Genomic DNA, 24,333 nt, shown 5'->3' with positions numbered 1-24,333 from the left:
AGTTAATGGAGGACAGAGGTGCGTAGGCATATTTGCGGAAGCGTGCTCTACTGGCAAACATGATGGCGGTACTGGGTAAGGCTGATTTAGTAACACCAACACGCTGGTTCAGCTTATTAATTACGTGTCCCATCTGCTGCAGCGTGTATTATCACTTCACTGCGAAGACTAGTTGAATAGTTCTCTCTGACCGAGATGGGGAATAATGGATCGTGAGGACTTCCTTTCTACAGTATCCCTATGCCTCTACGCTCACTTCACTCATTTTGCTCCGTACCTAGTCACTTGTTGAAATTTGTAGAAAGACAAATACTCCATATTTGGGAACAGAGGGAGGCTTTTACTCAACCATATGGAGGGAACAGAGGAAGCTTGAAATATGAACATGTCAATGGGAGGGAGTAAGCCCCATGCATGCATGCATGCATGCAACATGCAACACTCACATGTACACATGGACGCACGCAACACTCACGCAACCATGCGGCACATAGCACACGATGCAACACACACGCTCACGCTCAAGTGCTCAACCTACTCCCTACGTCCGTGAAAGACTGTACATTTAGAGATTTACACATTGACCAGGGCATAATTAACGCCCAAAAGTAGCAAACTTATGTGTGCATGTGACCACTGAGAGAAGAAGATTAAATGAAGGCCGTTGCATGCTATAATTAAGGATAGACATGTAGCCTATACCTACAACACAAGTTGGTGCATTAGTCAATCAATATCGATTTAGATTAAAGGATAAATGCATTGGAGGTGTAGATGTACATCATGTACTACACTCTTTGTTTTATAGCCGATGTACACTCTTTGTTGGAAGACCGAGGGAGTACACGTGCATGCACTCACATACACAGCCAGGGCGGTTCGTGCGCAAGGGTTGGACTCGTGTCGCGCCTGCGTAAAGTTTTGTTTAACTGATTTCTTTGCTCTGCCAACTAACAGGTGGGACCCAGAAACCATGTGACAAGTTAACCAGTCAACAAAGTGCCACGTCGACTATGTGGCCGATCAGTAGGGTGCAATATGGTGCTCTACGATGAGCTAGTGAGTCGTATAATCACCACAAAACTATATATAGTGATCGTAAAGAGCATATTGTTACATACGTTGACCGCCAGTGTAGTTTTCTCGTTTCAAATTAAGCCATATTAATCGGAAAGGATGCAGTATGGACTACTAGTACAAGTACTGCTTTGATGTGTCCCGTCAACTCACTGAACAAGGAGAAGCTTGCTTACTACGCCTCTCCCTCGCCCACGCGCGTGGTGGTTTGCAGGACGAGGAGAGGGTTTTGACTACAGCGCGCTCTCCCTCTCCCTCTCCCTCGCCCTCACCCTTGCCCTCGCGGTGGATGTGTAGTAGTTCAACGGTGTCAGATTGCCAGAAGCATATTGTACTGTAGTATCATCATTTTTGGACCTTCCGAAGAGGCGAAGAGCCAAGTGCAAGGTTCACACGAGTACGAACTGTTGAACCTCCCGAAGAGGCAAAGATCCAAGCGCAAGGTTTTATAGGAGTTGTCGTCCTAGTAGGAGTGTACTACAAATATAGCGAATGATGCCACTGTATGATGTCGCCACGTCACATATATCCAAAGTTGTGCCACCTTTTTTTCTCAGAGAGTGTGTTGGAGCCCGTGCAACAACCACACAAGTTGCACGCACACATAACACATTTACTAGTAATAAATTCTAAAGGACAAATGCGAATATTCCACACAAGTTCATCTCCAATTCATGTGATAAATTTGTGCATGACTAGTCCACATATATTCACAGCGCTACCGTTCACAATTACCGTACTCCACTTACACGTTATAGATGGGCTACATGTCCTCCTCCAGGTTCCAGTCCCACGTGTTCTTCATGGATGGCACGATCCATAGCGGTGGGCAACGGGAATCATTGTCGCACCTTTCTAGTCCGGTTCCACACGATGGAGACTCATCCAAGCTGAAGCGACATAAATCAGGGATAGCGTGTCCCAGCATGTTGTTCATCCGACGGTGCACACTGAAGACACAACCATGCTTCATGAATGGCAAGCCTTCCGTGTTGTGCACGGAAGGTGGCATCCGCTTCACAATGGGGTAGCTGTCGTAGAATTGTCACAGCAGATGTCCTAATGTAAGGACTTAGTCGTGAGGCCAACACATCTATGTGGTAGCTTGAAGGGGTTGAGCGGAATCGAGAGACACAACACACAAGACGAGGATTTAGACAGCTTCGGGCCCCGGGAAACATCATCCAGTAATAACACTACATGCTGTTTGTGGCTAGGTCTCATTATGATCAGGTGGGAGTCACCGTAGCCGGCTCTCCTCCTTGTTTCTAGCCCTAGATATTGTTTTTCGTCCCCTTCTTTGGGGATCCCTGCCCCTCCTTATATAAGTTAGAGGGGCGGGTTACATGTGGAGTCCTATTAGGATTAGAACTAACTTATTCTCTATTACAAGTCGGATACAAGTACGGGTCTTGCTTCCTCATAAAGGAAATATTCCTCATGCCTTCTTTCTTAAGCCGGCCCACCATAATATGAGCCGGCCTACTGGGCCTTGGGCCTAGTCTTCTATGTGACCCACTGTCGGGGTCATCCGTGAGTCATCTGACGAGTGAGCCGCCAGACCCGTGAGTCGCTAGTCCTCCGGCGGGTCATCGGTGAAGCGCCAAGTCCGGCCGGGTCATACTTCCGGTCGGGTCATACCGCGGGGTATATCCCCAACATTGGCCCCCAGTTTAATCTGGATTTATCCATGTTAAACTAACCTGCAAAATAACTCAAGAACAATTTGACAGGTTGTGCTCGGAGTTAGATATTTGTAAGCCGACACCTGATCATCTTTAAATCCTTGTCATTTCCTTCTTGATATATGCCCATGAACTCATAGCAAATCTCTTTTAGTAGATATGTTCAAATTTCGCCAATGCAAAAAATCTAGATAGTTCCATTGAAAAATTCGGGTCAACAGGCCAGCTTCAGAGTCAATTTGCTGACATTGGTCTTTTGTTGAGAAATATTGTAAGAGATGATCCACTTGAGTCGGCTTTCAATGCTCTGACTTGACAAAAATATTGGTCTTCAAATATTCAACTTATATTCAGCCGGCTTGAAGATATAAAACTTGCCGGTTTATGATTACCAAAATTGCCGAGTTATAAATAGATGATGCCGAGTCATAATTGTCGCCGACGCCGGTTTATGATTTTTGCAGACACCGGGTCAATCTGATTTACTCAAAACTGAAATTTTGAAGATATTTCTCCCTCATATCCATATTACCTGTAGCCCACAAGGGCCGGCTCAGTAAGATATTACTGATCTGGGACTTTGTATATAATTCATTGATAATAACATCATATGATGTAATCTCCACCATGGGGATTGAACCCACGTCCACAAGGTTAAGAGCTTTGTGCTTTACCAACTAAGCAATGGATCCTTCAATGTAATGGACTGAGGCTTGTGTACCTTGAATTTTTGACTGGAGCAACTGGTAGCCCCCAAGGGCCGGCTCATTACGATGTGATGAGTCGGGTCTTCAATGAGGTGAGCAAAAATGACTTTGCATTAGCCCCCAAGTGTCATGGTGCATGCTTGCAGCGACATGACACTTGCATATTTGATGTAACCTCAATTTGAATAATGTAGCCCCCAAGTGCCGGGTCGTAAGCCTGCAACGACTCGGGACTATTCCTTCCATTGTAGAATAAATCATATCCATAAAAATAATAGCCATTGCGCTAAAGCGACTTTGAAAACCTCAATCATAACACTGGTTATTGATAATCACAATAGAAATCCAGCCATGTTGGCTATTCAAGATTTGAATAATATAATCCGGTATGAAAACCTCAATCATTCAATATCATCATGAAAATCCAACCAGTTTTGGCTATTAAAGATTTGAATACCTCACCGGTTGACAAGTAAATCCGGAGTTTAAATACCTGGCGGCTCTTGGCCGATGACGACTTAATGCACGTTCATTGTAAGCTGGAATTTTTGTAACCCGGTGGCCTATAGCCCTTGAGAAAATCAATAATTGATAAACCTTTTGAGACACCAATTTCAATGATGAGCTTGGACTGAAGCATTTATATAAGTCATAATTCTGCAAATCCTGCACAAAATTTAAACAACATATGCCCTAGCGACTTAAAGTCAAGAGCCAGGGCAGGTAACCACCCAAATGTAGTCTTATCCTGCACACAAGTAGATTACAAGATCCCTATGATCCTTTGAATGATACCGCCGGTTTATGTGACCCGGACAGTGAAGTTGACTCTGTAAGAGCCGGCACATATGATATTTGTGACAACTCAAACACTTGCGATTGTATAAAAACAGATAAAATTTTGAGGCTTCTGATTCGAATACGATCAGTAAACCGTTCCAAAGGGTTTAAGCTAAGATTCGAATATGATCATATAGCCCCCATTGGCGTTGGCGTTGCCGATCAAAGTGGGTATCGACAACTATGTTCTCTTTGGTTCAAATACGACCTATGTTTGAACAGGAAGCCCCCAAATGACCTTAAAAATTGTTTAACGATGCTGATTCGAATACGATCCACATCAATTCCCAAAGGGGTTGAGCTATGATTCGGATACGATCAAGAAGCCCCCAAGTGGGTTCAACAGTTTGCTAATCAAAAGGCTATCGACAGCTATGTTCTCTTTGGTTCGAATACGACCTATGTTTGAACAGGAAGCCCCCAAGTGACCATATAAGTTTTGGCGTTGCACCGATCAAGAGGGTACTGATAGCTATGACCGATGAGCAGGAAGCCCCCAAGTGACCATAATAAGATAAGCCGTAAGGCAGGATACCTATGTTTTGAACCGTGCATCATGGCAGCAAGTTTTCTTTGGTAACCATTAATTTTTCTGAGATCTCGAACTTGCGAGAGATTAATTCTTTTTGAACCGGAAATTCTTAAACCAGATATTGAGATCCTCAAAGCTTTGTAAGGGACAAATTTACCTTGATCCGGATGTTGAACCGGTTTTGAGAGCTTCAAAGCTTTGCGGGAGAGAGATGTCTCTTGAGCTGTATTTTAAACCAGAGTCCTTATTTTGAGCCAGAAATCTTCTGACGGCTTTTCAATTTTCATCGATCTAGCAGTAATCTCCGGGGCCCGGGTTATTTTTCCCTTTAATGACCCGGAGTTCTTGAATTCATTGAAACCGGCTAATTTTGCCGAGTCATACCATTGTAGGCCCCGAGTCTCAAGACGACTCGAGGAGTTGGCTTGAGATTCTCCATATTTGACAATAGCAGAAGGTATACATCATTGGCGTTGATAGCGCGATGTGAATCCACAGAAGGTTGAGGTGACTGCAGCGGGTTATAAATGATCCCGTATGAGCCGTGTCAGCAAGTCGGCCAATGGATCCTTCCAACTGTCTTTTTGAAGTTAACCAAACTGTAGTGGCGGCGACTTGTGCACTTGCCCATTGAACCATCCAGTGCAGACGGCGGCTGATAATATATGATAATTTGCCTTTAATTTGTTGGAAGAAAAACCAGGCTTCCCAAGTAGTGACTTGCTCATACTCAATAAACAGCTCATCCAGACAAGTGCGGCCCGGTGTGTCGATGTAGACCAGGCTGTGAGAGACGGACGGTAAAGACGACCATAACATCAGAGGCGGCATAGACAGATGAACCAGCTGTGGCGTTGTAAGCCGGTGCGGACAGGCAAGTTGTCCTCCTTGTTGTAAGCCGGCGTGGTCGCGAGAGACGGCCATGGCGTTGTAAGCCGGTGCGGGAGTCCGTTGAGTAAGGACGACCACCTGTGCCAAAAGATGTTGGCGTGCCTCTATCTTCGCGGTATAATATCACTTTTTGTCATAAATAATTGCCCTGCATAAACAATATTTCAGACCAAGACAAAGATAAACTGTTTTTTTATAAAAAACAATATGTGCTAATAAAATCAATTTAGATGGATATCACCTGGTGTATTCGGACGACAGATGATATGTGCATAGGCTAGAATTTAATTGGGTCCAACAGCACTATGCATGTGCTAGCATTTTAGTCTTGATCGTGGGCTATACTGTAAATACCAGTTGCTTTGGCCTCCCTCTTCTTGTGAGAAAGTGGAGATGGCAGTGTATAGTATTTTTCTTTGATCTTGTGGCTGATTTGACCACCACAAAGCATAGTATTTTCCTTTGATCCTTTGTTCGTTTCCAACAGTAGTCTTGAGACTACAGGAACCTATCATGGCTATCGCTGTAGCCCGTCACATGTCCAACGCCAGCACGACCCAGACAGCGCCAGCGCCGTGGTTACTGCGCAGTCGGCTTGATGAGGGACCACGACATAGGAGGTGACCGCTCTGGGCGGCTATTGGCAGAGGAGGCGGAGTCCCAGCAGTAGTTCAACCATATAACTGAAAACAATTCGACAGCCGGGGTGACTTGCTGCGGTGAAGGCATCGGCCCAGTTGGCATAGGCCATGGCAGCGACTTGCAGCTGAGACGTCACGCGGCCGGCTTGGAACCTAGACGGTGAGGCGGGGCGTGGCCATGCGCCGGCTGCAACAGAAACAAATAGTTCGAAGACAATGCTGGAATTTTAACCGCAGACGTACTTACAAAGCTAGCTAGCAAGCAGCCAAGCACACAAATAGTTGGATCGATTCCGGCTTGTAGCAGCTGTACGGCCACCAGACTTGACCAAACCATAACCCTGAAAACTGTCCATTTTAGTTGTTATGCATAAGCTGAACAGATCGGACCTCCCCAGTATCAGCAAAGTAGCAACCGATGTAAAACACTGCGGCTACAAACCGCGCGGAGCAATGGCAGCGACTCAGGAGACGGGCCCGTGGGTAGTTGTGGCGCGACAAAGCCACCGGGAGACCAGTGCTCGGGTGCCGGAATGGAATCAGAGGCGACATGATGCGGCGGCAACTTGGCCCAGACGCCACAAAGTTGGTCCGCAGTGAGGTGGCTCGGCAGCAGAGGCTCGCCGGCGGAGGCCGGCGACTCACCAACAGGCCCGTGTGAGGGCGACTCACACCAAAAGTGCAGCAATAGTGCGGGCAGCGCCCGGTGACTCGGCCTGCACAAGGGCAACTCAGAGGTAACGGCGGCCAGCGGTAGCTCGACGCAAGGGCCCATGCGAGAGGCGGGTCAGAGGAAAAATACGCTAGCAATGGTGACCTGCAGCGTGTTTGACTACTCAGAAGGCGGAGGCGGTGGCTCAAACATGTTCCCATGAAGGCAACATGAGGCCCAGGCCACTCAGAGACATAGCGACGGCTTGCGGCAGTGAGCCGGCAAGTGGGCGTGGCCACGGGAGCGGCACAGGCACGCGGTCGACCATCGAGGCGAGGGTGCAGAACGGCGGGCGTGGAGGTGAGCCATAGTGGCGGCTCAATGAAGAACAGGGTGCTCAGGGATGACTCGGAGAGGGCGTTAGGTGGCGACTCGGAGGCGGAGACGGCCGGCGATGCCGGGTCGGCTCGAGGCGCGGTGGCGTGGCGGCTCTCCATATGGGTCAGATAGTCTCAGAGGCACGAGGCACGCAAGGGCGAAGGCATCAGAGGCTTGGGGCGGCTCAACGCGCTAGAGGCAAAAGCGCCCGGTGACTCAGACCGGAGACTGAGGCGGGCGGCGACTTGAGGTGGGCGCGACTAGAGCGGCAATTGGAGCGCGAGGTCTGGAGGTGTCGGAAAAGGGCTGAGGCGGCCGGAGACCCGTAGCCGTACCCGTGGCCGCGGGCAGTCGGCGGCGAACCAGCAGCCGGATGCAAGGCAAGGTCGACAACGGGACGGGTCAATGAAGGAGTCCGAGTCTGAGGACAATTTGCTCCCGGGTCGTGGCCCCTTTCCTTCGTTCCCTTTTTTTGCTTGATCTTCACGTGGGTACATGGGTCTCGGACTCTCTGTACATAAGCTGTTTTTCTCTTTTGTTCGTATACCAGACAAATAGCAACAGTTGATTTGCGCCAATTAGTCTCGAATTAATCCCAGCAGCAAACATTGATCTGTTGGATTGACCGATCGCTACAGATACGTGCGGCGATGCATAATCTAAAACTCTAGCTTCTCTTGTATCTAAATTTTGTATATGCCGCCGCTGAAAACTTCTTTGATCTTGACGGATGAACTTGTAATTGATATGAATCCTTCTATGCTGAATCTTTCTTCATCCGAAAATTTGCGAGCTTCTCAATCCCTTGAAGAGATCCCTTCAAGAACTCAACACCACCATGCGTGTGCCCCACGGTGGGCGCCAACTGTCGTAGAATTGTCACGGCAGATGTCCTAATGTAAGGACTTAGTCACGAGGCCAATGCATCTATGTGGTAGCTTGAAGGGGTTGAGCGGAATCGAGAGACGCAACACACAAGACGAGAATTTAGACAGCTTCGGGCCCCGGAAAACATCATCCGGTAATAACCCTACATGCTGTTTGTGGCTAGGTCTCATTATGATCAGGTGGGAGTCGCCGTAGACGGCTCTCCTCCTTGTTTCTAGCCCTAGATATTGTTTCTCGTCCCCTTCTTTGGGGAGCCCTGCCCCTCCTTATATAAGTTAGAGGGGCGGGTTACATGTGGAGTCCTATTAGGATTAGAACTAACTTATTCTCTATTACAAGTCGGATACAAGTACGGGTCTTGCTTCCTCGTAAAGGAAATATTCCTCATGCCTTCTGTCTTAAGCCGGCCCACCATAATATGAGCCGGCCTACTGGGCCTTGGGCCTAGTCTTCTATGTGACCCGCTGTCGGGGTCATCCGTGAGTCGTCTGACTAGTGAGCCGCCAGACCCGTGAGTCGCCAGTCCTCCAGCGGGTCATCGGTGAAGCGCCAAGTCCGGCCGGGTCATACTTCCGGCCGGGTCATACCGCGGGGTATATCCCCGACAGTATTTGTCCCCGATGAAAACCGAGTACTCTCCAAGAGTGTTCCTCGGCACCCACGTAGCATCACGGAGGTCGAATTCGGCGCCGTTCATCTGGTACACGCGGCATCTCAGATCTGGACACATGGTGACGTACATAGTCAAGGTTCATGCATAATAATGTTGTGCTCAAATGTGATGGTCAGTAATACTGTGCAACAAATAGTACTACTCTGGTATAGAGGAAGTAAAATAATCGGCTTATTATATTTAGCCACTCTTGGCTACATGGATGAGATAGTAAGACATGGAAAAACAAAAATGGTGGCAGCTAGTGGGTTCAAGTCTTCAAGGGCCTAGCTAGCTATACGCGCCCTCCAAGGTAAAAAGTACTCCTACTAGTACTACTAAGTATACTACTAGTACGACAATGAAAGAGAAGGCGACAAGGTTAAAAAATGGAATACCTGGGTAGATGGTGACGGTCCGATCGTGGTAGATTGTGTGACCATGTTGCACATCAGTGGTACCATGGGCAACGACTGCTAAGATAGTGTAGTGACCTGACCCAAATGGATCAAGTCTCTATGCTTAAGTGTCATACCTGGATCGGTATGCTGACACACACAGTACCCGAGGATTTAATACAGAGGTAAATCATATGTATAAAATAACATAAATACAATTACCTCAATCCGAATAGTGGAAGTAACAACAAGGTTGTGGATTCCCATCAACACCAACGGCAAAGTTGAGTGTAGAAATCATAACCCTAACGTATCACTTACTCGTCGTAAGATTTCCTGCAATATGAGACATTGCAGCCATGTAGGTCAGTACATTTGAATGTACTGGCAAATTCACACCATAGAGCAATGATGAATAATAGCTATCACTACATGCATATATGGCTGGTGGAAAAGCTCTATGGTTATAATGTTTTTGCGAAAAGCCAATTTTTCCCTACTACAAAGGAATAAATTTTATTTAACTATCATGGTGGTTGTTTAAACATTGAGAAGATAGACATCCTCTCAATCCAAATTAAGCATCATCATTAAATCCAACAAATTAAATTTTAAGTAACATGATGAGATTCACATGATAATCCAAGAACTAGATACTCAAATTGTCCATAATCGGGGACACGGCTAACCATGATTAGTTTGTACACTCTGTAGAGGTTTGCACACTTTTCCCCACAAGACTCGATCTCCTCCGTTGGATTTCTCCCACTACATGGTGTTTGAGAAACGAATGATCGAGACATAGTCTTTCAGAAGCGTTTGCACCTTACGATCGGGTGGACATTACCAACCTATATCCCCTACATCTGCTAGTCTACCACCGTAAGAGTTCACACGACTTAATCAACTATGCTAGAGCCCATAGTAGCTTGTGGCTGCACACGGAAGTTTCTAGCATGAATAATCTCATGATCCCTTTGGGACCGGGTGGCGGTCCAAAAGAAGCAGGCAATCGCTGGAATACCCAGGTGCCTCAATCCACCCAGATGCGTATTAAGGTTGCCACCTTAAATAAACCATTAATTAACAATCTCACATCTGTCATGGAAATTCACTCACCCAATCCACGTCTACTAGCATAGCATAGCGATAGAAGCAAACATAGAAGTAACTCCCAAGGGTTTGATAATATAACAGATAATAGGCACTACCTCATCTACTTCCCAAAACCCACATATTAGTCAGATCCTACTCATGCAATGTTTGAGGGCTAAAACTAATGCTTAAAAACTGGCTAATGAAATGTATGATCAAAGTATGAACTTGCTTGTACTGTTGATGAAGAAACTTTTCACTCGACTCCTGATAGTTCTATTTGTCACACTCTGTTCAATCTATCGTGAGCAAGCAATAGTAACCACACATAAGCAATCACTCAAAGGATCAGAGAGAACGAAGAAAACAAATCAGAAAACATGGAAACCAAGCAAATAACTCTTGAAAAATAAAACAATTTCTAATAGTACCAAAATTGTGTGGATTTTGCCTTATCAGAAGGTTCAAGTCAAGGGCTTCAATTTGCAAAAAGAATCAACTCAAACGGAGTTACGAAACTCAAGTTACATCAAACGAAGTTCAAATACTAAACTGTTTGAAATTAAAATTTTAAACTTTCAAAAACATGTTTAAGTTGGTTATATGGATAGAGGGGATCATAACGAAGAAGTGGGCATTGGTTTCGTTGGATTTGGACCAACGAGCGAAAAGTTGTGATCGTTTGAAAACCAGGGGCTAATTTGCAATTAAAAATACTTACAAACGGGTCCCTGGCCACAAAAACAAATCTAATATAAGAACGTTCGCTGCTAAGGCTTATATAGTGAAAACAACCACTACCAACGCTAAACGAACGAACATTCGTTCCCTAAACATATCGGTTTGAAAAAAAAATGAATCCTAGATCTAATCCAGACCGTCGATCGTAGATCGGACAGGGAGGGAAGAGGCGAGGTGTACCGGAGCGACGGTGGTTGCCGGCGGCGAGGGAGAGGGCGGCGGTGGCTCGGACATCGATGGGGCAGCGGCTCCGGTGGGTATCCGGCGGCGGCGTGGGTGTTAGGGGGCTCGGTGCGGCGCGGTGGAGAGGTTGGTGGGGTCGGCGGCACTCGGGGGCGTCGGGACGGAGCGCGGCGGCGGCAGTTGGCAACGGCGGCAACCGATGGCGGCGGCGGCGGATCTAGCGTGGGGCGGCGGCGCGAGGGGAGGAGAAGTGGGGTCCGGGACCCGCTATTTATAAGCGGCCGGGGTGGCGAGGCGTGGAGGGGGCACGGAGGCCGAGGCGGTCACGGCGCAGCGGCACTGACGTGCGACGGCGGGACTCGGGAGGAGTCCCGGTCGGGGACGACGGGCGAGGCGGCGAGGAGCTGGGTTGGCGGGCCGCGGCCTGGCAAACTGGGCCGGCCCGGTCGGGCGGAGGAAATTTTTTTTTTTAATTTTTTACCAAACAAACAAAAAATAAAAAACAAACTAAATAGAAATATTATATAGGCATATAATATATCAAAACTTTTGGAAAAAGATTTCCTAGTGTATGAACATTATTCTAGCATCAAATAAAATCCACAAAAATTCACATAACTCAAACAGTGCTACTTCTACAATAAAATCCAATAAAAATCATTTTAAAAATACCAAAATTAATTCAAAGTTATTTCTCTCAAATTTTCGAATGTAGGGAATTAGTTTACCCTAATTTCCATATATTTTATTTTTGGAGAAAAATGATTTGAATAAAACCCAAATAAGCCCAAATTGAAAATAATTTTCAAAGGGACTTTAAGTTGGATTTCTTAGAAACTCCCAACTCCTATTTCATATGTTTTGAAGAAGTCATTTTATCTTCTCTCATGAAAATCATTGAGTTGCATGAAGTTTAAGAATTGGAAAAATATTTCTGAATGAAATTCAAATCTTTTCAAAACCCTTTTTCATTAATTTAAATGGAAGAAGTCATGTCATCTTCTCTCTAGGGTTTTGTATTTGAAAGGAATTTGAATTCAAGGGGTTCAGAAAGCAGAGATGAAAGTTTGGGAAAGTCCTTTTATTCCCTCTCATTTAACTTTCAAAAGTTTCGATTTCACTCACTTTTAGTCAATCAATCAAACGATCAATCAAAACTTTCTATTTGTTTATAACATTCCAAAATTTAGAATTTTGGGATGTTACAGATAGTTGATCCCAATATGCCAAAGTCAGCTACAAGGTTCCAGGTTAGACCGAATCGTGGATGCAAATGCACATCCAGGATCAGCGATCTTATTTTGATCGGGGGATGACTGGTCCCTCCAAAATAATGGAGTACGGTTAGGGATGCAAATGATGGTTGGTGCATTCCGTTTGTAATCTCCCGTACTGTAGGATGGTAACCAGATGAAATAGGTCCCCTGGCTTGTCACCTCGAAGATGCGGCCTAGATGGCGCACGGCATCTTCGAACGGGTAGGGGTACAAATCTGCCGCCGCCAACATGCGCCAGCCTCTGCCATTACTGCCTCTTGCATTGATGGCAATCCTTATGTCGAACACCGTGATGAGATAGTAATCATCGTAGTCGCGTTGCTTTGTTGGCGGGTCCGCAATTGCTATCTTCTTTAATCTCATGTAGGCATCATCATACGTATTCAAGCCCAACCAGTCCGGAAGACCGATCCCAATGGTGGAGAAGGGGTCTACCAGAACGGCCACACTACTATGGATGTTGTGCAAATGATGGTGGTATCCGGCCGGAGGTATGCAAGCCAATCTTCGTTGGCAGCGACCCAGACCTATATATAATATGGTGGGCAGCGGAGAAATTACGGGATGGAAATGGAATAACTAAGTACTACATGATCAAACTCCATTACTGACCTGCTCATCGGACAAAATTCGACTACCTCTCAACGTAGGCAACTCTAGCGGAGTCAATGTGCAACCATGGCCAGGGAGCGGTGGACTGTTCGAAGGATTGTCCCATAGAAGAACCTTCTCCTCTAGGACGCATGGAAGACCAACAAGCATGGCCTTTTCCCAAGGATGTTTAAGCAGCGTCTTGAAAAAGTTGGTGCATGAAGCATCGAGTCTTGCGGCGGTGAGGACGTCGGAGCGGCGTGCGATTTCTCCCAGAGGATCGTCGTCCAAGGTCTCCCAGCCCTGATGAGGAGGACAACCGCCTGGCGAATCCATGGGAGTAGCAACGAACTGCCTTCTCTTCGGGGGGAGGGGAACAGGCGAGGAGGAGATAAGAGCATAGTAACCGCGGACGAACTGCCTTCTCTTCAGGGGGAGGGGAACTGGCGAGGAGGAGATAAGAGCATAGTAACCGCAGGGCCTCGTCCCTTCCAACTGTAGATGTTCCTCAGCAAAGGGGTGAGGCTATTATTTACTACTAGTACTAGCATTATGGAACATTATGGGATTGTATACTGTAAATAATAGCACTAGTAAGAATTTTTTGGCACTAGGTAGTAGTTTTTGGCGTGAATTAAGAAATTTTGGGTATGTTTTTGCCATTTTTTGTACATGCCAAATAGTGTCAAAAAATGTCTTACATTATGTGACGGAGGAGTACGTACTCGTACTGTAGCAGTACTAGTACTACTTTTTCTCAACTAGTAGTGCGGTGTACTGTACTTCTAGTCTCCCTTGCTTCTACTGGTACCAAACTAAGAAGTGATTACTCAAACTCATCATGGAGTTACAATTGCTCCATATTACCAACCTTATATCTCCTTTATATCCAACAGTACTTCATCCATTCATACTCTTGGGGTATCCAACATATCGAGATAAAACTCATACTGGTTTAGTCCGAAATCCACTTCGTGGAATATCATTATCCTTTCTCCTCACAGGGTACTACCACCCTTGAAATGGACTAATCTTTCATAGACCATATTTCTCATATCCTCGAAAATGGTCAAAATCCTCCTTCATAGAATAACAACTTATAAAATCCAAATCAATACCCATGATGCTAACTTTATTGATTCTCAAAGTATTACAATCTCCTACATTTCCTTTACATGCCTCAACTCAACACCTCAATGTAAAAGAATTGTTCCCACCACTACTACTACATTTCTTATGTTGCAAACTCAACTATTTATCACAAGTCTCCTTCTCTTTGGGACAATCTCTGGCAAAGTGCCCTGCTCCATTACAACGAAAACATATTACTTCTGACAAGTCTCATGGTTTCCTTATGACTACATAGCCTCCTTGGGTCCTCGGCTTCCTTTTTGGGCAACTGCTGGAGTAGTGCCCTGACTCTTTGCACCTGAAACAGGTGATATGGCTCAGGTCCTTCCTTGAATCCCATCTATTTCTCTTCCTGGATTTTTCTGTTCCAATCAGGGCTTCTATTTCCTGTGGGTCATACTCTACTTCCTCTGTCGGGAATTCTACTAGATCCCCATTCAGACAATTTTGGGAGATGTGTCCTTCTTCTCCACATGAATAGCATGACTTGGTGCAGGGTTTAATTGGGTCTTCTTCAGGTGTGTCCTCCACCTCTTCCTTCATCACATGTTCTTCTAAAGTTTCCTTGGGGCTCCTTTCATTGCTTCTTTCTTATGCTGGATGGTTCTTTGTACCATGGGGTAAATGTGATAGTGAGTAGGGTAGTGGCTAGTTCCTTCACACAAGAAACAATTAGTCTGCCTAGTTGGGCATTCTTCAGCTGGGTGACTTCCTTCATAATTTGGGCATTCATCCTTGTGTTCTTTATGGCTGTGTCCTATTTCTCCACAATCGTCGCATCTAACGTAGGTATAAAACAGGTGTTTGGTCTTCTAACGGTCAATAAATCTTCAAAGTCGCCAAACTCATTGTTCATGTCTCCGATGGCTTCTTCCGATCGTACTTGTCCTTCTCAAGTTCCTCTGCCAGATCTCTGTTGACGCGAATTGTCTAGTGACATCCTTTAATATTCCCGGAGTTGCGTTCCAAATTTCTGGGTTTCAACATCCTTGGCATAAGCCATGGTTCTACGGTCCTTTAGTTCCTGACAAATCTCCGGTATCTCGAGATTTTAGCTCCTCCATCTTGGCGACTTTCAGCTTCTGGTTCCTGAGTTCTTCACGAATTGCCTCCTTGTCAAATATGACTTCCTAAAGGCCCCTCTAAAAATTCTTCTTGTAATACTCCAAATCCCGGCGGTGCACCAGCTAAGGTTAAAACTACATCCTTTGCTGACAGATGCTCCATCGGCCTTCTACCATCCAATCCTTCCATGCATCTACATGCTTAACTTCACACGGTGAAAATAGCATAAGCGGGCAATAACACCATGGCCAGCCGTGTCTATGCCTATGTTACTGCCATGAGCTTTCATTCCATAATTGATACCTCATGTCTTAGGGTTTCCTTGACATAAACTTTGAGTTCTAATGATCCATGTTCCAGTCTTTCTTTGATACACCCTGATCTCGGGTATTGACAACTTCCTTAGTCTGACAAGCTCTATCAGAGTAGCCTTCCTAGGTCATACCAATCTGGAAATTCTTCAAAGCCTTCAAATTCTCCTAGTCTTCGGAGTCTTCACCATTGTAGTTTCGTCATTGTAATGCACGGTAAAATCCTCTTCATCCCGAAGTGGTCTTAGTTGTCTGATATCTTGTACTTGTTGGAGTGGTCTTATCAGTCGAATCTTCATGGTCAAAAGGGGAAAGGGGTATGGTCTCACTAAAGGGAATATTTGAATAAGCTTAGAAGAGAAGAGACGTAAGAGATCTTTTTGAAAAGAAAGTTGTAGAGAAAAACTTTTCCTATGGGCTTGCCAGTTTCTAGGGTCACGTCCTACAATCAACATGTGCTCTGATACCATCTTGTAGCGACCTGACCCGAATGGATCAAGTCTCTGTGCTTAAGTGTCATCCCTGGATCGGTATGCTGACACACACAGTACTCGAGGATTTAATACAGAGGTAAATCACATGTATAAAATAACGTAAATACAATTACCTCAATCAGAATAGCGGAAGTAACAACAAGGTTGTGGATTCCCATCAACACCAACGGCAAAGTTGAGTGTAGAAATTGTAACCCTAACATATCACTTACTCGTCGTAAGATTTCCTGCAACATGAGACGTTGCAGCCATGTAGGTCGGTACATTGAATGTACTGGCAAATTCACACCATAGAGCAATGATGAATAATATCTATCACTACATGCATATATGGCTGGTGGAAAAGCTCTATGGTTATAATGTTTTTGCAAAAAGCCAATTTTTCCCTACTACAAAGGAATAAATTTTATTTAACTATCATGGTGGTTGTTTAAACATTGAGAAGATATACATCCTCTCAATCCCAATTAATCATCATCATTAAACCCAACAAATTAAATTTAAGTAACATGATGAGATTCACATGATAATCCAAGAACTAGATACTCAAATTGTCCATAATCGGGGACACGACTAACCATGATTAGTTTGTACACTCTGCAGAGGTTTGCGCACTTTTCCCCACAAGACTCGATCTCCTCCATTGGATTTCTCGCACTACATGGTGTTTGAGAAACGAATGACCGAGACATAGTCTTTCAGAAGCGTTTGCACCTTACGATCAGGTAGACAGTACCAACCTACATCCCCTACATCTGCTAGTCTACCATTGTAAGAGTTCACACGACTTAATCAACTATGCTAGAGCCCATAGTAGCTTGTGGCTGCACACGGAAGTTTCTAGCATGAATAATCTCATGATCCCTTTGGGCCTGGGTGGCGGTCCAAAAGAAGCAGGCAATCGCTGGAATACCCAGGTACCTCAATCCACCCAGATGCGTATTAAAGTTGCCACCTTAAATAAACCATTAATTAACAATCTCACATCTGTCATGGAAATTCACTCACCCAATCCACGTCTACTAGCATAGCATAGCGATATAAGCAAACATAGAAGTAACTCCCAAGGGTTTGATAATATAGCAGGTAATAGGCACTACCTCATCTACTTCCCAAAACCCACATATTAGTCAGATCCTACTCATGCAATGTTTGAGGGCTGAAACTAGTGCTTAAAAACTGGGTAATGAAACGCATGATCAAAGTATGAACTTGCCTGTACTGTTGATGAATAAACTTCGCACTCGACTCCTGATAGTTCTATTTTTCACACTATGTTCAATCTATCGTGAGCAAGCAATAGTAACCACACATAAGCAATCAATCAAAGGATCAGAGAGAACGAAGAAAACAAATTGGAAAACATCAAAACCAAGCAAATAACTCTTGAAAAATAAGACAATTTCTAACAGTACCAAAATTGTGTGGATTTGGCCTTATCAGAAGGTTCATGTCAAGAGCTTCAATTTGCAAAAAGAATCAACTCAAACGGAGTTACGAAACTCAAGTTACGATCAAACGAAGTTCAAATACTAAACTGATTGAAATTCAAATTTTAAACTTTGAAAAACATGTTTAAGTTGGTTATATGGATATAGGGGATCATAACGAATAAGTGGGCGTTTGTTTCATTAGATTTGGACCAACGAGCGAAAAGTTGTGATCGTTTGAAAACCAGGGGCTAATCAGCAATTAAAAATACTTACAAACGGGTCCCTGGCCACAAAAACAAATCTAATATAAGAACGCTCACTGCTAAGGCTTATATAGTGAAAACGTCCACTGCCAATGCTAAACGAGCGAACATTCATTCCCTAAACATACCGGTTTGAAAAAAAACTGAATCCTAGATCTAATCCAGACCGTCGATCGTAGATCGGACGGGGAGGGAAGAGGCGAGGTGTACCGCGGCGACGGTGGCTGCCGGCGGCGAGGGAGAGGGCGGCGACGGCTCAAACATCGATGGGGCAGCGGCTCCGGTGGGTATCCGGCGGCGGCGGGGGTGTCAGGGGGCTTGGTGCGGCGCGGTGGAGAGGTTGGTGGGGTCGGCGGCGCTCGGGGGCGTCGGGACGGAGCACGGCGGCGGCGGCAGTTGGCAACGGCGGCGGAGATGGCAACCGATGGCGGCGGTGGCGGATCTAGCGAGGGGCGGCGGCGCGAGGGGAGGAGAAGTGGGGTCCGGGACCCGCTATTTATAGGCGGCCGGGGCGGCGAGGCATGGAGAAGGGGGGCACAGAGGCTGAGGCGGTCATGGCGTGGCGGCGCTGATGTGCGACGGCGGGACTCGGGAGGAGTCCCGGTCGGGGACGACGGGCGAGGCGGCGAGGAGCTGGGCTCGCAGGCCGTGGCCTGGCAAACTGGGCCGGCCCGGTCGGGTAGAGGAAAAGATTTTTTTTAAACATTTTACCAGACAAACAAAAAATAAAAAAAATAAACTAAATAGATATATTATATAGGCATATAATATATCAAAATTTTCAGAAAAATATTTCCTAGTGTATGAACATTATTCTAGCTTCAAATAAAATCCACAAAAATTCACATAACTCAAACAGTGCTACTGCTACAATAAAATCCAATAAAAATCATTTTAAAAATACCAAATTAATTCAAAATTATTTCTCTCAAATTTTTTGATGTAGGGAATCAGTTTACCCTAATTTCCATATATTTTATTTTTGGAGAAAAATAATTTAAATAAAACCCAAATAAGCCCAAATTGGAAATAATTTTCAAAGGGACTTTAAATTGGATTTCTTAGAAACTCCCAACTCCTATTTCATATGTTTTGAAGAAGTCATTTTATCTTCTCTCATGAAAATCATTGAGTTACATGAAGTTTAAGAATTGGAAAAATATTTCTGAATGAAATTCAAATCTTTTCAAAACCCTTTTTCATTTATTTAAATGGAAGAAGTCATGTCATCTTCTCTCCAGGGTTTTGTATTTGAAAGGAATTTGAATTCAAGGGGTTCAGAAAGCAGAGATGAAAGTTTGGGAAAGTCCTTTTATTCCCTCTCATTTAACTTTCAAAAGTTTCGGTATCACTCACTTTCAGTCAGTCAATCAAACAATCAATCAAAACTATCTATTTGTTTATAACATTCCAAAATTTAGAATTTTGGGATGTTACAGATAGTTGATCCCAATATGCCAAAGTCAGCTACAAGGTTCCAGGTTAGACCGAATCGTGGATGCAAATGCACATCCAGGATCGGTGATCTTATTTTGATCGGGGGATGACTGGTCCCTCCAAAATAATGGAGTACGGTTAGGGATGCAAATGATGGTTTGTGCATTCCGTTTGTAATCTCCCGTACTGTAGGATGGTAACCAGATGAAACAAGTCCCCTGGCTTGTCACCGCGAAGATGCGGCCTAGATGGCGCACAACGTCTTTGAACGTGTAGGGGTACAAATCTGCCGCCGCCAACATGCGCCAGCCTCTGCCATTACTGCCTCTTGCATTGATGGCAATCCTTATGTCGAACACCGTGATGCGATAGTAATCGTTGTAGCCGTGTCGCTTTGTTGGCGGGTCCGCAATTGCTATCTTCTTTAATCTCATGTAGGCATCATCATACGTATTCAAGCCCAACCAGTCCGGAAGGCCGATCCCAATGGTGGAGAAGGGGTCTACCGGAATGGCCACACTACTATGGATGTTGTGCAAATGATGGTGGTATCCGACCGGAGGTATGCAAGCCAATCTTCGTTGGCACCGACCCAGACCTATATATAATACGGTGGGCAGCGGAGAAATTACGGGATGGAAATGGAATAACTAAGTACTACATGAACAAACTCCATTACTGACCTGCTCATCGGACAAAATCCGACTACCTCTCAACATCGGCAACTCTAGCGGAGTCAATGTGCAACCATGGCCAGGGAGCGGTGGACTGTTCGAAGGATTGTCCCATAGAAGAACCTTCTCCTCTAGGACGCATGGAAGACCAACAAGCATGGCCTTTTCCCAAGCCTATTTAAGCAGCATCTTGAAAAAGTTGGTGCATGAAGCATCGAGTCTTCCGGTGGTGAGGACGTCGGAGCGGCGTGTGATTTCTCCCAGAGGATCGTCGTCCAAGGTCTCCCAGCCCCAACGAGGAGGAGAACCGCCTGGCGAATCCATGGGAGTAGCGACGAACTGCCTTCTCTTCGGGGGGAGGGGAACTGGCGAGGAGGAGATAAGAGCGTAGTAACCGCGGATGAACTGCCTTCTCTTCGGGGGGAGGGGAACTGGCGAGGAGGAGATAAGAGCGTAGTAACCGCAGGGCCTCGTCCCTTCCAACTGTAGATCGTTCCTCAGCGAAGGGGTGAGGCTATTATTTACTACTAGTACTAGCATTGTGGAACATTATGGGATTGCATACTGTAAATAATAGCACTAGTAAGAATTTTTTTGGCACTAGGTAGTAGTTTTTGGCGTGAATTAAGAAATTTTGGGTATGTTTTTGCCATTTTTTGTACATGCCAACTAGTGTCAAAAAATGTCTTACATTATGTGACGGAGGAGTACGTACTCGTACTGTAGCAGTACTAGTACTACTTTTTCTCAACTAGTAGTGCGGTGTACTGTACTTCTAGTCTAGTGCACCAGTTTTGAACTCTTGAATCTCAGGGCCAAGGAGCTATAGTTGGAAGTGGAGGGTACTACTGTTCTCTAGAACCATCGTTGTACTATCAATGCAGGGAAAGTACACCTGCGTAGTGTCCTAGTGGGTACTCTCAGTGCTCTATTCAGCCGCTCCTCTCACGTAGCTGGCCTACTCCGCCGCTCCTCTCACGCACACACTAGCAGCCTGTTTATCAGCGAGGTTACTGCAGGGGCAGAACATTTGAGTTATTTGATACAGCGAGACTAGGCTTTTCGCTTCCATTTGTGGAGGTGTAATGGATCTCGTCGAACTTTGTTAGTAGTTCCTTCTTTATGAGTGAGATGAAGCAAAGCTTTTGCCTCCGTTTCAAAAAAAACACGTCAAGAGGAATTTCTTTTATAGTAGAGCCGATAATGGAGTGAAGTCCATGCGTGCAACGCCACAAGCTACAGAGTAGTAGTAGAGCACTTTACGTAAAGAGCCATATTGCACAGTTCCCAATGCCCCGCCAGGCTTTTCCCGCTCCTCGGGCTTAATTGGGAGGCGCTAGTTTAAATATGCTACTAGCTGATGAGGAATCTGCAAGCGAGGTGCGGCTAGGGCGAGCACGCGAGCCACGAGATGCTGGGAAGGAAAACCCGTTCACGTGGCTAGGCTATCCGGTGCACCAAGATTGTGGGGCCGCACGTCCGTTTGACTTCAAAACTCAAACTACCCGTGTAAAATATTGGCTCACAGCAAAGTGTAGTAGTACTATTTTTTTAAAAAGGCCGCCGTGCGTTCGACCGTGATCGAACCCACAAAACGAGGTATACACTCCCGCGACCACTAGTAGTACTCGTTGGAGTACAACGCAACCTAGAATCACCTTTTGTCGCTAGTAGTACGTACATTGTTCCTTACAAGAAACCCCTAGTAATGCAAGAAACCACTAAAATGCCAAGAAGCTACTACCACTTGCATACGTGGCAGACTTAAGATAAGACTACCTTATCAACCATTGTACATGCTCTTACCAACCAGCCCTACCAAGAAACGACTACTCTACAAAGTGTCGTTATAGGCACGTTTCAACCCATGGCCCTGTTTGGATACATTTGTTGTCAATCTAACCCTGCCATCCAAACACCACTTTGGTTAGAGTTAGTTCAGGATTAGAATCTAACTCTAACCTCTGATAGGGCCCATGTCGCCCATTAAGTCAATGCCTTCTATTCGACTGGGCGTTATGACTTGTGGGACCTACATGTCAGTCTGCACAAAAATCCCCGAGTGCCTCCTACCTCCGGCCCGTCTACCTAGTCATCCTCGGCCATGGGACGCAGCTACCGCTGCCGGTAGAAGGCGAGGTCAAAACCACCGGCAGTGCGGAGCCCATGTTGCGGCAGCCTGGATGCCAGCTCCGTCCGGTGCTCGCGGCCGCTAGCTAGCCAAGATAGCTCCGTCCAGCTGCTTGTCTGCAAGGTTTGCTAGCTAGATTGGCACGGCAACACGGTGGCTTGCTCACGCGCAGTGCGCTAAGGCCATCCATCTGGCTTGAGCGAAGGCCGGCGCGACGGCTTAATCGCTCGTGAGTCACGCTCAGGCCAGCCTGCCAACCCGCGCGGAGGCCAGCACGACATTCGGCCTGTACGGTGGAGCGGCGGCCAACTTGCTCATCGCCGGTGCCACCGACGAACACGCATCAGTACTGTTTCAAGTAATGTTCAGGAAAAATAATGATTTGAGGGGGAATAACAAGATAGAAGGTTAGATGTGGGTCCCTCGTGTCAATGGTCAAACAAAATGTGTTGGTTTAAGCTGCCTCGTCAGCACGGACGTGTGGGCCAACCCTGTCATAAATGGGTTTAAACAAACCTAATCGGTAGGAGTACTAGGTAGTAGTTTTTGGTGTGGATTAAGAAATTTTGGGTATGTTTTTGCTATTTTTTGTACAATAGATTCTTCCTAGGGCTGGTTGAAAGTGGTAGTTTTTTGTTAAATACTCCACATATTGTAAGTAGGAGTGAAAGTTAAGCTTTGGAAGCCAATAAGCAAGGCTAGTTACATAGTGCATATGTGTACATGATTGAAAGTAAATATCAACCATGAGTGACTAATATCTTGATGGAAAACTCGAAACTATGGAATACTAGGAAAAAATGCATGGTTGGAAATACTAGCAATGTTCATGTGCGTTGCAACGAATCATAATTAGAATAATACTTATTCACAAACTTGATACAAAACACTATAATTTTGATATACATATGTCACTAGAGATATATTATGTTTCAATTAGAATATATTCCTTGGGCTGTTTTGGTAAGGTCAGGGAGGGATGTGGTTGGTTTTATGATACTAATTATGGGTTTTTCTGCAAATTGGTAGACAAGTGGAATGTTGGTGAGAAAAGGCAACAACTTACCTCACAGTCGTTAGATGTAGATCTAATGGTTAGAAACGATTGGATGGCAGACACACCATCATCACCAACTTAGTCTTGTGTAGGAGTACTAGCAAGATCCGTGCATTGCACCGAACATCAAGATGCATTTTTTATAAAACACTTGTTGTGATTGACCCTTGCGGGAGTAATCCCATGTGTAAAAACTAATGATATCTCGAAAAATACGAGATAAGGTGAAGAGGAGTGGGGTGTGGTGGTGATTGATGGTCGGACTGAGCGGAGGCATGGGGATTGACGACGCCGGCAGCGGCCACTAGGACAGTTTGTTCCAGAGGCTTCCTTTCTTAATTGCTCAACAATGAGGTTTGTTGGAGATAAGGATGAATGAGGGAATGCCTTGTCTGCAAATGTGGAGAGGGGTGCAGGTATCTTTTAGTTTAATTTCCATCCATCAGATATAGATCAGACGGTCTATATTGCAAGATGGCACACGTACCATCATCACCAACTCGGTTTTTTATAAGAGAAGAAATATAAGTATGGAGATACAAACGTATTATCGATACTTGCTTCCGTAAACTAGCATCTACATTCTATTCAACACCTCGGCATGTGGGGCCTTAGCACAATGACTTATCTACTTTGTAAAACAAAGATTTTCCCGTCGCCGATAAGGAGGGGGTGACGGTGGTGCGCTTTTTGGCTTGCTCTATTCCTAGTAGTCATACTAGGTGGTCTAAGCACGTGTAGATTTATTCTTTTTCACGTCTCGTGTTCGCCGTACTGCCACGATTGTTGATGAATAGATGGTAAGTTATTCACGGGGAAACCCTCGTTGAGCGTGTTTGCGAGAGAGAGAGACAGTGTGCGTGTGTGATATGTTACAGACTGAGGCAATGATAATAGATTCTTTGTGTCTATGTGTGTGGAGGATAGAGAGAGACATGTACATGGGGCTTTGTGTTGTGTAACGTGGAGACACATATACATAATTAGAGAGTGAGTGTGTGAGATACACATGCGGACATGGGGAGAGATGAGGATCCAGATAAATGGGTGTTTGTGCATGTCTGTGTGTGTTTGTGCACGCGTTTGTGTGTGAGAGGGAGTGTGTGTAT

Source organism: Triticum aestivum, chromosome 3B (assembly GCF_018294505.1).
Source record: "Triticum aestivum cultivar Chinese Spring chromosome 3B, IWGSC CS RefSeq v2.1, whole genome shotgun sequence".
NCBI classification, from domain to species: Eukaryota; Viridiplantae; Streptophyta; class Magnoliopsida; order Poales; family Poaceae; genus Triticum; species Triticum aestivum.
This window is presented reverse-complemented; position numbering follows the sequence as displayed.